General features: G+C 36.0%; 1 protein-coding gene across 13 annotated transcripts in view; it reads right to left on the reverse strand.

Annotated features, from left to right (window-relative positions):
* mef2cb (myocyte enhancer factor 2cb) overlaps positions 1-8,418 on the reverse strand; it is a 57,825-nt gene extending 49,407 nt beyond the window's left edge. For 10 of the 13 annotated variants that reach the window (XM_072708882.1, XM_023834791.2, XM_023834790.2 and 7 more), the window contains exons 1-2: positions 8,212-8,418; positions 2,244-2,361 (exon numbers count right to left, since the gene is read on the reverse strand). The gene's annotated coding sequence lies outside the window, so the exon portion shown is untranslated. Of the gene's footprint in view, positions 1-958; positions 1,305-2,243; positions 2,362-8,211 lie in introns of those variants that run through there. The other 3 variants (XM_023834782.2, XM_023834784.2, XM_023834783.2) reach the window with 3 other exon arrangements.
* Positions 8,419-14,181: the final 5,763 nt, after the last annotated feature.

Here is a 14,181-nt window from a genome sequence, read left to right on the forward strand (position 1 = left end):
ACTTCGGTTAAGTTTCAAAATCTTTGCATTTACAAGAAAGTCAGTTTAATATCGTCAAAACAGCCTATTTATACACTCTTATTTTTCCCTCTTCTACCCACACCTCATACGCACGTAAGTTATGGAAAGTTTCTTTGAGCAACGTGCTAAGCAATAAAAATAATGGGGGGGAAAATTTAAATAAAAAATAAATAGATAGATAATAACGCCACGCTGCCAGATCGATACTGCCGGGTAACATGTGGTCGGCCTTAAACTGAAAGAAACTTTAAAGCTGTCTTTAAAAATGTAATATTCATGTATAATGTCCGAAAACATTCACCAATACTATTTCTAACACAACAAAGTATTGCGAAAATAATAGAATTTCTTTTAAGTGCTGCTATTCTGATAACACGTAAATACGCAAATAAAAATGTAAATTACTTCATACACAATACTGCGGCTTACACATCTACATAATAAATATTAGGCACATTGACATAAGGCAAAATGAAAAGATCATCTCATATCAGTGCTATTTTTAACAATAGCCAACTGTGTAGACATTACAACAGAGGCAAATATATTAACAGTTCAACAGCATTTTAATTGTCGGAATTAGTCTGGTCATTTAGGATAGTACATTTTTGTTGATTGGTAGTTGGAAAATTCAGAAAGGCAATATCTATTCTCCCGATGCCGGTTGTAGTTATGAGATAAACCTCTCCTGTTACGCTCACATAGTTCTTTTTATAGTTCCCTTAGTAGCTATTACATTAATGCCGGGTCTTTGTTCTCAAAACAGTTAATACATCTTTTTTTCATCAGGAAACATGTTTCATCACTAAACCCAGAGTTATCCACCAAGCAACCGAGTTTTTCCTTAACTCCAGCCAAAGCATGGCATTACATTCAGTACGCGACACGATATTACACCTGGAAACGGCCATGTATTGATTGCAGTAGTAACACTTACTTTATTATGCATGTGTTCTGTCCGTTAAAAGTCATCTACTTCAGCCGATTTTTTTTGTCTTGACTGGTGAAAGCCGACTGCTCTGGAGGACTTCGCGAAAAGTCACTTAAAATCCAAGACGACAAACGCAAAACGAAGCGCAATCTCACAATGGCAACGAAAGTAGACAGTCTTCTGTCTGACACGAAACCAAGTATAGTGTCTCTTAAGCAGATGGATGCGTGTGCTTTAGTCTTCTCTGGGGTTTGGGGGATAAAGGCAGGAAGGACTGAACTGAAAGTGACTGGTGATGATGTTGTTGAGGTTTGCTCCTGTTCTCTCCCACAATCCCAGCCGTGTCTCTCCCTCACCCTCCTCCAGTACGGATAGAAATAATCATTTTTGAAAGGGGCGGGCTCAGATCTCTCAAGTATTTTAATGAAAGAAGCATTGCCCTAATGCGTTTTTATCTCAAATCTCATTCTGCTACAGCGGGTAGGCAGTTGAAACTACCGATGTACTCTGCTGCATGCACGAAAAAATAATGAACTAGGTATACATATCTTCTCAATAAAAACACAGCCTGTTAGCCAACGTAAACCATGCTATTCTATTGTTAACTTGCAATATATTTCATTTTTTTTTAAAAGGGGAAGCTTTGCTTCTGAATCCTGTTTATTTCTTAATTTTATTTTACGATAGGCCTAGTTATAAACCCAGTTAAAATGTAAAGAAGTAAATAAGTGCAGTGCATATACGTAAGTAAGTGTGCTATATGTTCATATGTGTGTATGGATACATATTTGTGTATGTATATATGAATAAAGAATATGGACAACAAATACCTGGTCATTTTGTAGGGAAGCATCAAATGAGTGCGTGAACTTATTCATTAATCAACATAATGCTCCAAACAGCAGCTGTACAATAACAGTTATATGAGTACACTGCTTTTGTGTAACTTTAATCCTAACCAGTGTTAATTTCAGCTTCTAAATGCTTGGGGATGTGACAGTTGTTTAAAAGTATTGTTTGAATTAAAGCTATAGCTTAATTGTCTTCATTCAGATAAACTATATTAGTAAAAGCTATAAAAGTCCAATAATAAGAACCATTATTATTATTATTATTATTATTATTATTATTATTATTATATCACAATATATGAATGTCACATTTCATATAACATATGGTCTTTAAAAGAGGGTTATGTGATTTTTTTTTTTTACTGGATAGCAGTCTTTTGTTTTTTTTATTCAAAACGTAAATATACAGAGTAACACAGCTGCAGCCGTGTTCTACCCACCACCTTCACATTTCTCTCAGTTCAACTTCAACTTCAGAGCCTTCTGTCAAGTGTGTAGACTTGACGCTTTATCACAAGTGTCTTCACAGATCCCAGTGCTTCCTTGTTTGATTGGCACCTAAGTAAAAAAAAAAAAAAAGATGGCAGCTATTTAGTTGGTATGTGTAGTCTTGGAATTTCTATATATGTATGAATACACGACGACATATACAAGTTGGGGCAGTCTGTGGCACAATGCTGGTACGGCCTCTGCAGCTGCGATTGGAAGGTTGCTGGATCACATCCCACGCTTGCCAGAACTGTTACATTGTTACTGGGCCCTTGAGCAAGATGCTTAACCATCCCACAAAATGCTCTAGGGGCATCAGATAAATGGTTGACCTTGTGGTTGGACCCCAACCCTCTCGCTCACCTGTCTGTGTGTGCATGTCTCAAAGGAGAGCATGATGGGAAATGTGAACATAAGCATCCCAGTATATATATGTACTCATACTCATTCAGTATGTCAGTATTGTCTTTCTACGATTCTTTATCATAGTTTATGTCTTCATCAGAAAAATGCCACAAATTTCATGCCAGTGAGTGATGGGAGAATAATGATAGATAGTGAATAACTGTATAATAAGCTTGACAGAACTAGTGCGGCGTCACCGTGGCAACACTTTGTGCTTAACTTGAACACTACATATGATAATGTGACCCAAACATTATCACATGCACCTCAACTGAATAGGTATACCTAATTGGGAATAGGATTCCAATTGCAGTAAAAAAATAATACAGGTTGTTCGTGAGGAAATATTAGCATAAAATATACCATCTAGTAGATGCAGGTAGTTTATCAGGCAACAATTTTTAACAGTCTAGTTTTCTTGTTGAATGCAAAAAAATTAGCTGTATGAAAATAGCGGCCCATTTTAAAAATGACAAATTTTCTGGTTAGACCTAAACAATGGATGTGTTTAATAAAGCATCCACTGTGCAAATTTGTTGAAGGCTTCATGGATGTGGTTTTGTTGTGTGGTTTTTCAGAAGGAGTCAGTCTGAGGAACATATGTTTTGTCTAGTGGATGCATTCAGTTTGTGACTAAGCCAGTACTTGGAACTGGCATCCTGACCCGGGTGTCTCATGTCTCACATTGCGTGCATCCTGGGTTTACAGTGACACTGTATGAGAGATTAATGATTATGGAAAATGGATGGATGGATGGATGGATGGACATGTACTTTCTCTTCAATCATTAGTATTCTTGTAATACCATTGCTACATAACATCTAGCTCCTTTCCTTGTAATAAAAGCCCTACATGTAATTACATGTCCAGGTTCAAATGCATGCCATGTATTATCACCGAGTTTAACTCTATGCTAGACTGCATAGCCTTTGATTGACATTGGATGTTCACTGGAGCATTCATTTCACCAGAAATTTTGGAGAAAAATAACTTTTCTCCAAATTCTCAATTTTTCAAGTAAAGAAGTTTAACATGGAAAGCATGATAACAAAATTACTGCAAATAGACCATTTCCCATAGCCCTCTTCATTCTTCCTCTTATCCAACCCCACTCCAAGCTGCCTCTCACAAACAAGAGGCAAACAACCTCTCTCAAGGGAGTGCTTTCCGGTTAAATTTCCTCTGACACTGCCAAGTATGCATTGTAGATATTAGAAATTAAATCTTTGGCATGAATGGTTTACTAAGCTTCTTTCTAATAACTTTATTAAGGAAATTAAAGGCTATTAAAATCTGGTACAGTTTTCCAGGATGGTTTCTTATGGATAGTACAGGCCATATATAAATATCTTTAATGTTTATGAACTCAAACCAATAACAAGACAAATATGGCAGCTGCTGCACCTGACACAACATTGCATCTTTTTAATCTGTTTATCAGATTGTTATTGGGGGGAAAATGATGCAACTGCACAATAATTTAAGTATAAATTAAATTATTAGTAGGACTTGAAATTTACTTTAAAATCTGGTTGTCACTGCTGATAATGTTGCAAATATATTCAGTCTTTAAAAAAATCTAACACCAAAGAAAAGTGAGATTTGTCTCCTGTTACGTAATGAATCCAGGTAGGTATTGTATCTCCTTGAATTGTTACTTGACACGACTGCACAGAAGCAGAAATAAAACTTCTTCAGATATAGTCATGCTTATCTATGTGTACGTGCATGCTTGGGTAGGAAAGAGTTTGAGTGCATATGTCTGTATCCATTAATGATTTATTGAATGAAATGAGTGAAGTTAGTAGATTTTTTTGAATACCCCTGTATAATATATATTTGTACAATTATTGTCACATCAGAAAGGGTCACTTTTCTTTCACCTCTGAATGAAAAGCTTATCCATTTCTTTGAAATTTCTCCCATTGGCACATTAAAACCAACAATTTAATATGTATACAGTACATAATTTCATATACATATTCATAATTTCACATATCAGCAAGTAAAAGAGAAGGCAATTATTCTGTATAATGACATAATACTGCACCCCAGAACTAAGCAACTAAGTACTAGATCTTTGTACTGATGATCCCTGATCCCTGGAATGTCTTCTGATTGGAAGAATGTGAGTTGCTTTGAATTAAAGATTGTGCAAATATACATGTTTCAATGACAACAACAACAACAACAACAACAACAACAACAATAATAATAATAATAAGAAGAAGAAGAATCAGCAATTATACATTAAAGCAGTTGTACAGCTTCAGTTTTTTTGTTAAATAACAATTGCAATTCAAACTTTCTCCATCTGGGGTGCTGTATAGCCTTTTTCAGTGTTTTTGAAATATGGCTATGCAAGTATTTGAAGTACAGCTGACCAGTAAATCTTAAACTCACAAATATGCGCTTTGTAAATACTAACAACTATGTATGTAAATTATGTACAGGTAAGCTATGTGTATTTGGACAAGGTGAGATGTCCAACTGATAATCATTTTATTTTTCATGTTCCATAGGCAATTTCAGTAACTTGTGAACAAAGTTTTACAAAATTGATTTATTTGCTTCATTTAAAATAGCTGAATAGTATTATGAGTAAATAATACTATGTATGCAAAAGCTCAAATGGTGCCAAATGGCATTTTTTGAAGTCTTATACAGGGGGTGTATATTTTAATAGCAATAAAATTATGTACGTGCTCTGCCACACCATTTAAAATCAGCTGTAAAATGCATTAAGGGAAATTCCACAGTCCCAAGGTGAGACACGCACATGCACCCACTCATACACATGCAGTGTATGTATTATATTATTGTTCTTTGCTCTAAAACTAAAAACACTTGTTCTTTTTAGACATATCCAACCTTTATTATATTTATGGAAAAAATAATTTCCGTTCAGTGTGAATGTTTCATCCATCTCTCCCTGGTAGTATATATCAAGAACAAATTCCTTTAGTTGAGCCCAAAATGTAATTTAATGAAGGTAGTTGAGATTTTGTGTCTAGGACAATGAAAGGTCTTGCAGCTGAAAAAAGTAGGTAGAGAGAAATACTGTAGTGGTTGAGCCCAGCCAGCCTTGGCATAGTTGTGAAGTGGGAAGAGAGAAAACTGTCCCAAATCCATAATTACAACGAAGAGTTCAGTGTGCTGATAACCCCCCTCAATGACCCCAGCAGAGTGCTCTTCCTTAGGGTGAGACTACACTTAACCTTAAGACCTTGCTAACCTGGAGGTTTGGGCCAGAAATTGTTACAGAGAAGCTGCTAGGAAGTGTTGTCATGGAAACATGACAGACAGATATCAAACAACATGCTAGTTTCTCCAGTGATTTCATAAAGCATCTTAAATACTATAAATCGCTTGTAGTTGCATATCCCCTGTATCCTCATATAAAATAATAAAAGTATACTTTTTAAATATCAGTTCAGTTTAGACTACTCAATGAGGGTCACATAACAAAGAAAAAAAATCTCAAAAAGCAAAAAAGTATAATATTGTAAACATAAAACAGGAATAATAACACAGCTTTCGATGGCATTTATATGTTAATGCAAGCAATATATTTTAGTGTATTGCAAACATGCAAAAACTTAATAAAACTGAAAAGGATTTTATTGTAATTGTGAGACGCATGCTAAAATTGGTCAGCCATTATCAAAACTTGACCATTATTTACAAACAATAAATAAACATACTGCGAACTATAGACTCCATTAAACAGTTTGGGAACCAAACCCAAAGAGTACAGGGCATAAGACTGGGTGGGAGGAGATGCAGGACAAACACAATTACATAGTATCATTATGGGTAATTTTGAGTTAAGGCTAAATCAATATCTTTGGACTGTTGGAGGATACAAGAGAATGCAGAGGAAAGTCGTGCAGCACTGTAAAACAACAGGGGCGGGCTTTGGGCATGGGCATGGAAGAGGCAACACTGCTTCCCACCGAGCTTCATGCCACCCAATTAAGCAACCCCTTTGCTTTAAAAGGCGACATCAGTTGTGCAGGATGGCATGATTCCCGGAACGGATTGGTGATAAATAAACTCGAAACCTTGATACTAATGGCTAAACCAACTGTAGAGCTGGCGCACAACAGATATAGTTTTGAACTGAACAAGGAATATTCATAAAACAAAATGTTCTTTTTACCTCTCGCTATAAAAGTGTATATATAAATAAAATGCTAAAATTCAAAAAATTTATTGCATGCAAAATGTTTGTACATGATAGGAATAGTCCTCTAGATTTTAGTTATTAAATGTCCCATTAGAATGAAAAGCACATTAAAGTAAAGTGATATATACACAGATATATACACACACATATATATATTTGTATATATATATATATATATAAAGATATATATATATACACACACACTATGCGCACCATATGTATCTATATATATATATATATATATATATATACAAATATATATATGTGTGTGTATATATCTGTGTATATATATATATACATATATATATATTTACACACATACACAAACACATATATATATACATATATATATATAGTTAGAGAGAGTGCATACATATGGTTCATATGGTATATATAGTGCATACATATAGTATATATAGTGTGCATGTATGCATTTACATTATATATAGCATGGTGTGTATATATGTATGTGTGTGTGTGGACAGTAAGGATATGTATATGTATACATTACAAATTCATAGAAATTTCGCAAAATTTATTATGTAAATAAATGGAAAGTAATCAATCAGTAGCTTCATCATTTTTTCTGTGTCTTTATTACCAGTATCAGTAATACTTTTAAAAAGATACAATTATTTTTATCAAGAACTTAGTCCTAATATGAGAAAAAAGAATGGTTAGTAGTTTGATCTAAGGAGAATTAAAAAAGATCTGAAAAACATACTGAAACTATAAAGCATGAAATTAAAAAGAAAAAAAAAACACTTTTTGTACAGAAGGTTTTAATGCTATTCCATGTTTATTTGTCATGACCTTTAAGACTCTGCGTGCAATTTGAAAAATTATTTTTTTGAAAGTCACATGAAATTATTTCAAATAGAACCTAAAATTAAACAAAATTTTTATGACATTTCTCATGAAGGTGTTTTCAGGAGCTATTCATTTGACATCAGTTTCCTTTCCTCTTAGCTGACATAGAACTGTCCTGTCTTTATAGTATATTATGTGGATGTCATGATTTTATTGAAGACTTATAAGAAAGTTCCCAATGAAAACTATTTCTGTGTTGTTTATATTTTTTAACATCATGCCACATTTGCTTTAAGATTGTTTCAGACAGCCACAAAACACCCAGAGTTGTCAGGGATAATAAATCTCAGCAGGAAAATACCCTAAACTGATGATGAGAAACATAAGACACATATGGGTTTGTCAACTCCAGTGAAAGGGACGCAGAGAGCATGCTGCAAACGGCTAACCCAGTCCAGATTCACACAAGTATGCTTTCAAGAAGAAGAGGAAGAGAATATACCCAAAACACTTACCAGTGCCGTTACTTGCTTCCCCAGGAAGCTACACCCTCCAGCACCTGCTGTGGGCCAGGTTAATCAAACATTCACAGGGGAAAAAAATAAAATTAAGTAAAAAAAAATGTCCAGCATAAATAAAGCCAGACCAGCTGGCTTTGAGTAGAAAACCCGATTTGGGTTGTGTTTTGCCCCGTTCCTTCTCTACACTGAACACTGTGACCCCCCCGCCCCCCCTTCTGCCCACTGATATTTCTGATCTAGCAGCACAAGTGTCTGGCAAGGCCATTCGCAGCTGGTACTGTCACTCTTTGGTATATTTAGTCCTGAAAGGTATCAGTAACACCCCAGCGTTTGTCAGTGTTGTCATATGATTGCCCCTAAAAGCATGCTGCTAGCCCTCTTGGAACAAAAAACTGATGGCCATATTGAAAACTGGGTGTTTCTCTAGGTTGGTGGAGGGACATCTCATCCTTGTGAGCAAGAAAAATGACTTCCATGCCCAAAGCCAGAGATATTTTTTATTAATTTGTTAAAGGAAACCACAAATAAAACCACAGAAGAATATGGAAAAAAAAATCACAATTTTGATAAAGCTGATGCTTGTCCCAGAATTACTGGCTTTAAAAAAAAAAAACAACACTTGCAGTTGATTTGCATTTGGAAGGCAATTAAGGAAAATGGATATTCAGTGCTTTACATAATTCTGTCAAGATTTTCATAGATACTTTTTCACCATGTCTAACAATTGTACTTCCACAGAGAGAAATTCAAGGAATATTTTAGCAATAAAATCCTATTCTACCAAACAGTGCATATTTTGTAATTATGTTGATATCCACAACTAGTAATATATTGGGCTTCAAAATATCATTTCATGTCCTGTGTAATGTACTTTGACATACTTCGGTGTTTTCATTGCTTGCATCTGCTTTTTGAGGCCATGCACCTTAGAAAGGCAAATGTGAATGTACAATATAATTATTATATAAATTATGATTGTTTGGCCTTAACAGTGGGCAGGTAATGCAATGACTTAGATTCCTAATATTAGACAACCAATGCAAAGAAACAATCAGAGTCTTAGCCTTCTGTCTGTACTGCATTCGGTGATCAACATCCCATGTGAATCTGCCTGGTGCTTCTAAGCTGTGAGTGTCAGAGGCAACATGGGATTAGATTCAGGCAGCCACACCTCACCAGGCCACATACTAAGAGACTGCGCCCGTTGTTTGGATATCTGTGCAGGGTGTGGAAGAGCACAAGGACCTTGTGCTAGTGATGCCCTATAATGGACAGCAGGAGTCCAAGTAGAAGCCAGGGAGTGACTTACTTATTGCGTCTCCGTGGGTATTCAGACAGTTTTTCAGCATCTTCCTTCATTTTGACATCTGCTCCATATCATTTGCTATTACTTTTACAAGTGGAATTATATATACAGCTTTCATGGCCACCCGACACAACCCAGCGTGGAGAAAAGACTTATTGATGGACTTTGGCCACCCTTCAAAGGCCAACATGGACAACGGACTCATTGATGGACTTAGTCTTCATTCTTAATCACAGCTTATACCACCCTTTTAGCAAGCATGTCCACTCTTTTCTGTTTTCATTTTCAGTAATGTTAGGGCGCTGGGGAGGTGGGTGGGGGGGGGGGCAGCCAGGTGACATTGGACCCCCAGAAGTTTTTTTTCTCATTACTTGGGAGTTTTTGGTTCCTCTCCTCCGTTGGCTTCTGCATTTCTTTATTTAATTTCTTCCCTTCCTTTTTCCCGTTCTGTATCTCTCTTTAATGATGTTTTATGTATCACAACACATCCATGTAAAGCGCTTTGGGATGACTCTGTTGTGAAAGGCGCTATATAAAAATAAATTGAATTGAATATGCAGATCCAGTCTTGTTGGAGCATAGCATTCTTATTTCCCTTTGTCTTGTGGATTACTGCAACTGTACATCTCCTTTATTTCAGGCCTCTGATGTAAATGTTGTACACGAGAGACTTTCTGTTTTTTGTCTCAAATTCTGGTATAAGTCAGTGCTTCCCAACCTGGTCCTCAGGGAGTCCCAGATAGTGCACATTTTTGCTCCCTGCCAGCTCCCTGACAGACAGTGCACATTTTTGCTGGAATCCATCAAAAATTGGACTGTTTGAGCGTTCCAGAGGACCAGGTTGGGAAACACTGGTATAGGTACAATGCAGTGCAGTTGCATAGTCCTCTCCATACAAGGTTGTGCTATGAGCTTCATGAATGTATTCCTGAAGACAAGAATAAGCAAGATCATAAAATTACTGCTACTAAGACCACCAGCTGCTGTTATAGGGGTTCAAAAATGTTTTTTTTATTGAATGGCTATTGCTGTCCATGAGGCTTAACTGATCTTAACATGTTAGACTCAAGGATTAGCCAGTGTTTACTCAGCTTATTTCAAAGATAATTTTCTTTAACATTCACCTGAAAGAATGGATTGTAATTGTCAAGATGACAGTTTCTTTCATATACATTCTGGTATGGAGGTATAAATCAGGGACACCTCCCACTCAGCTACATGAATTTGCAATTATATGCACAAATAATTCAAAAGTCTTTCTATCAGAGGTGGAGATTTCAGGTTGAGAGAGTACAAATCCAGACCAAACGTTGTTTCAACCAACCAACTGAGTACTCTGTGACTCTTTGTACTCAACTAGGTGGTTGAAACAAAATCATGGTCTGGATTTGTACTCTCTGGACCTAAAATCTCCACTTTTTTGTGTATAAAATGCACCCTTAATTGAACATTGTTTAAGTTCCACAGCCTACCTGAGTCTTCTTACACCTCCCTCCACATGCTCTGTGTAGAGTAAGCTGCCTGTGAAGGGCAGCCACCAGTAGAGACGCCCAGGGAGTTGGGTGTTAAAGGCCTCAAGGACCCATAGACATGCTGAGGGTGGGTTTGAACTGGCACCCTTTTGATTACAGGCACACAGGCTTAGCTCACTGAGCTACACGCTGTTCATGTCAGGCTGCCTATGTCAGCATGAACCAAGGTCTCTGAGGAATGCTTCAAGTACCTTGTGAATCTATGCCATGAAGATTTAAGGCCGTTCTGATGGCAAAAGGAAGTCCAACTCAGTTCTAGCAAGGTTTAACCTAATTAAGTGGCCAGTGAATGTATATAGTCATATTTTATTTATTTATTTTCCATCCTTTATCCTAGTTTCATACCTCCAGGATTTAAATCCCACCAATATACTGTAATTGCATGTGTGTGTCTGTGTATACTGTATGTACCCTAGCCCAGTGTCCTTAGCTGTTTGGGATAGGGTCCAGGGTAACTGGTTTGAAGATGGAGATATAATGCTTTTCCCAAGCATTAAACTTTAGTGGATTATGTGTCCATAGAAACGAACATACTTCCCCATACTAGAAAATATATTTGTCTCGGTCCTCTGGGGTAGCTCACTATAAATAAGAGCTTATATGTAATAAATGTAAAGGTGGCCCTAAAAAGGTACCAGTAAGACCATTTCCTCATGTATCTTCCCCATTATCTATATTAAACGTCATACATGAGTTCTCAAAGAATTTACTTTGTGCTGAATCATTCCACTGAATTTTCACATTATTAGTTGACAGTATTATATTAGGAGTAGTTTAAAGAATTTTATGGGACTGGCAAAATAAAATAATGGATTAAATAGCAGAAAGGGGGAAAAAAGCCCAGTTTCCATGTTGTTTTTATATATTTGATGTTTTTAGGTAATATTTCTGGTCAAAACATTTCTTACCATTTTAGAAAGTGGCTGAAGCACTGGGGAAAGTGAATCTGCAATTCCAAAAAGTCTAGAAGGCAGGGGACTGATACTCTTACAATGAAATGAATCTTCATCAGATCTCTTTCATGCCACATCTCTTGGAACCTATTTGGGGTAACAGAGAGATTCTTCACACAAGGAAGGTGCGCACATTATCCACTTCCAAGGAGAATTCACTCAAGCTCCAGTGTTTGTTTGTAAGCTTTTTCCTAAAGTCACTGAGCTGAAAAACTATATTAAATATATTAAAATATTTTAAAAGACTTAAAAACTAATTAAAGTATTACATTAAATTAGCTTGCATTAAGGAAACAGACAAAGGTACAGTAGAAACGTAATAATTGCTTTTCTGACTTATGATTTGAGTATTGCTACTGCTATCACTATAACCATGCAGTATTGCAATGTAACGAACAGTAAATATTTTGCATTTTCTATCATTATTACAGGGTGACGGTAAATTATTTGTGACTTCATATATTTGATTATAGATTACACATTATTACATAAAAAGCCCCCATAAATACAACAATATACACTTTTATTTTGCATTTTCACTTTAAAGGACATTGACAATAAAAGGTGAATACTTTGTATCAATGAATGCACTGTGGCTAATACGTATGTATGTACATGCATGAATACTAAATTTAAGCAGACATGCAACACAAATTATGTTTTTACTAATATGTATGTATTTCAAAATTACCTTCAAACTTACCCATAATTTTAATATGAATATTCCTTGAACTCTTGTTCTGAAACATTTTTCACCATGCTGTGCAGGCAGTTTCCAAGTAATTGTCTCCCAGTGAGGTATTCATTTATTTCACCATTTGCTCTTCATTATTGTCAGTTTAGTATGAATATACTGTACTATGCATTGAACATTGTATGTAAATTATCTTTTCGTAGATTGCAATGTCTCTGGAATTACTCTCAATTCCTTATCTTCATTTTGTCAGTGTTATAAGGTTGGCCAATATAAATTGGCATCTTCCAATGATATTGTAAGAGACCTGAATCCTTTTGGACTTATTGAATATACCTAGTGTCTTTATTATAACTGGCTGGTTCCAGCATATGCAGTAGAAATCACAGTTCTGTGAAAACCAGTATTTAACCGTTTAATCATATTCATTCCATAAATTGTTGTCTGTTACACTTGTAGCTGATAGAGAACTTGTAAATCCCATGCTAGACATTACTTTTGTGCGATTATTAAAATTTGACCTTTGCCAAAATGATTTAGCTTCACCTATTCTTAAACTTCTAAAAATCTGTTAATTGTTTCATACCCCCAGGAATTAAATTTTGTTCATACACTGATAGAGGAAATACAAGCATGACACTTTATTCCTTGTGTATTTCATGATCACATAATCTGTAAACTAACATCTTTATTATGACATAGACAAGCAGAGTCAAATGAGCATGTCAAAATTATATTTATTTAGCAATAAATGTATGTTGATTTAAAAATATATATATATTGGTGAAATTTATTAATGTTTCAACATAGAAGTTTAGGATTCTCTCTTAAATTTTTCATGAAACAAAGCAAAACATAATAGCAGACATCTGACATCCAACAGTGCATGTCATTAGGGCAGCGCTACATTATCTCAGTAGAAGCATGGGAAAAAATCATTTTGATTCAGTTTAGGACACTGTAAACCATTACGCTCTCCCTCTTCCTCTTTTCAGCACTCCATAATTTCTGTCTCCCTATAAAGATGTCTAAAGAAATGGCAAGACTTGGCCCATGATCAGAGGTCCCTGTCATGGCCAGAAAAATGGGGCTGTGACATTGTGCGACACTGAAAGTTCCTGCTCGGAACAACAGGCCACGTTAATTAGGACTTCATTAGGAGGTGTCTTGTGTACCCTGAATTACTTCCTGTCACGGTCATGGAGCAGTGGTGCTCGTGATTAAATCGCGGCTTGTTTGCCTGGGTGCAGCGTTCAGCACTCTGAGACAGGCATTATCCTGGAGCTCTGTCAGAAAGTGCAATCATTTTAAACATTCCCTCCAAGGCCCCAACCACACGCCCCACGCGTTTAATAGTCCAGAACAGTCATTTTAAATGTCTACCATTCAGTCTTTTGCCATCTTCAATTATACCTTTCTACCCTACAATTTGAGTCATTTTCTAATCTGTCTAGAGACCTGCGTGTGCGTTGTTGCTCA

The sequence above is a fragment of the Paramormyrops kingsleyae genome, chromosome 2, assembly GCF_048594095.1.
Source record: "Paramormyrops kingsleyae isolate MSU_618 chromosome 2, PKINGS_0.4, whole genome shotgun sequence".
NCBI lineage: Eukaryota > Metazoa > Chordata > Actinopteri > Osteoglossiformes > Mormyridae > Paramormyrops > Paramormyrops kingsleyae.